Raw genomic sequence first — 1610 nt, forward strand, 5'->3', positions numbered from 1 at the left:
CATAGACGGCCACTTCAGAAACACCTGTCTTCTTGGTCCTAAACGGGAACATTGGCACTCTTTAAAATATGTCTTTCGTCTTTAAAGAATAAGGTGCAGATGTATATCTGAGTCTTGTCGAAGTGGCTCTTCTATGTTTGTCATGCTTTTATGGGGTGGATGCTCCATGGACTCACTGCACACCATACACAATGTTGCTAAGGTGTTGTATTTATTGCCTGTTTTTTTCTTGCATTCCAAGTTTGTAATTTGTTCCTGTTATTTATCGATTAGCTTGTGTTTGAGATTTTTTCCCTTGGGGTGAGCTAGTGTTTGTCTTAGGGCCTGTCCTGGTCTGAAGTCCACTGGCATGAGCACTGAGTTTAGCTGAAAACCTGCCACATAAGGGAGCTCTTGGCGGTGGCGGATGCATCTCTCACCCTCTCCCTCCTTTATCCTTCCTGCTTGGCTTCTATGTCCATGTCTAGTCTCGTCTAACTCTAACCCTCAGGGAGACTCTCAATCTTGCTCTCTAAAACCTGATTTGATCAACTGGTCCCTTACCAAAATTGACACCCTACCCTCGACCAGAAGCCTAGGCTCGGGAGAGCCTGATTGTCCTGCAGAGACGTTTGCTGCTGGATACTCAATGGTCGGTTGCGTCGGGTGCCTGGCGACACTCTCGATGGAGGACACTGAATGACATCTGCCTTTTTCGGAACCATGATAACAGAGTTCTGGCTGATCGGAGCTGGCTCGGACCAGGCTTATTGAAGAACAAAGAAAGCGGTTACAGCTGTTCAAAACCCCACAAGGCTGGCTGATTGACAAAGGGCAAGCCATGAGTACTGAGACTGTGCTTATTGAATGCAATATGGCTTTGCAACGGGAAATTAATAGACCTGGTGACCAGTGGTCGACATTAAGAACAACTGCAACTTCTTTAATGCTACCTGCTCCGACCTGTCTCCCCAATGTGATGTTTGTGTAATGTATGAATGGTTGGAAGGGGTCCAAATAAAGGATTCATCATCAAAATACTGTTATTCCAACAACATGTTGTTAATCATTTTTACTTCTTATGTATTCAATCATTAAATGTACAAAGTAGCAACAAAAAATATTTATGTATATCGAAATTACGTGATGTTCTGACTACAACGCTGCTAAGCAGCTGCATGGCTCATCAAATAAATTAAGTTAATATAGGACTTAAATTGGAAACAGTATGTGTCAATGCAAGATTTAAATAAAAGTGACAGTTGGAAGCAGAAAAAAAACCTCTTACACTCATACAGAAAGTTTTACAACATCAGTTCCTTAATTTTTACTGTGAAATAAAACACTGTACTCCAGTGTCGCCATAGTAACTACACATCCAGTAGTCTTACAAGGTATTGTAGGCGGGTAGAAGCATTCAAGGTCAACTTCCTCATACAAACAATATTTACTGTTGTTGCAAATGAATTTAATGCCACATATTCTTAACAGGCTTTTCCTCTTTTATTTCAACTTTAGAGGCTTAGATGTCATTTGTACGAAAGTAGCAACATAAAAAATGTTTCCAAAGATTAACATGACGTACTCATCTCTGTTGTTGAAAATAAAAATAAGTCAACATAAAAAGAACG

General features: G+C 40.7%; 1 protein-coding gene across 1 annotated transcript in view; it reads left to right on the top strand.

Annotated features, from left to right (window-relative positions):
• The window catches only part of LOC102194881 (uncharacterized), a 27768-nt gene that overhangs the window by 17210 nt on the left and 8948 nt on the right, over positions 1–1610 (top strand). The gene's annotated exons all lie outside the window — the stretch shown is intronic.

The sequence above is a fragment of the Pundamilia nyererei genome, unplaced genomic scaffold, assembly GCF_000239375.1.
Source record: "Pundamilia nyererei isolate P.nyererei 1_Seehausen unplaced genomic scaffold, PunNye1.0 scaffold00210, whole genome shotgun sequence".
NCBI classification, from domain to species: Eukaryota; Metazoa; Chordata; class Actinopteri; order Cichliformes; family Cichlidae; genus Pundamilia; species Pundamilia nyererei.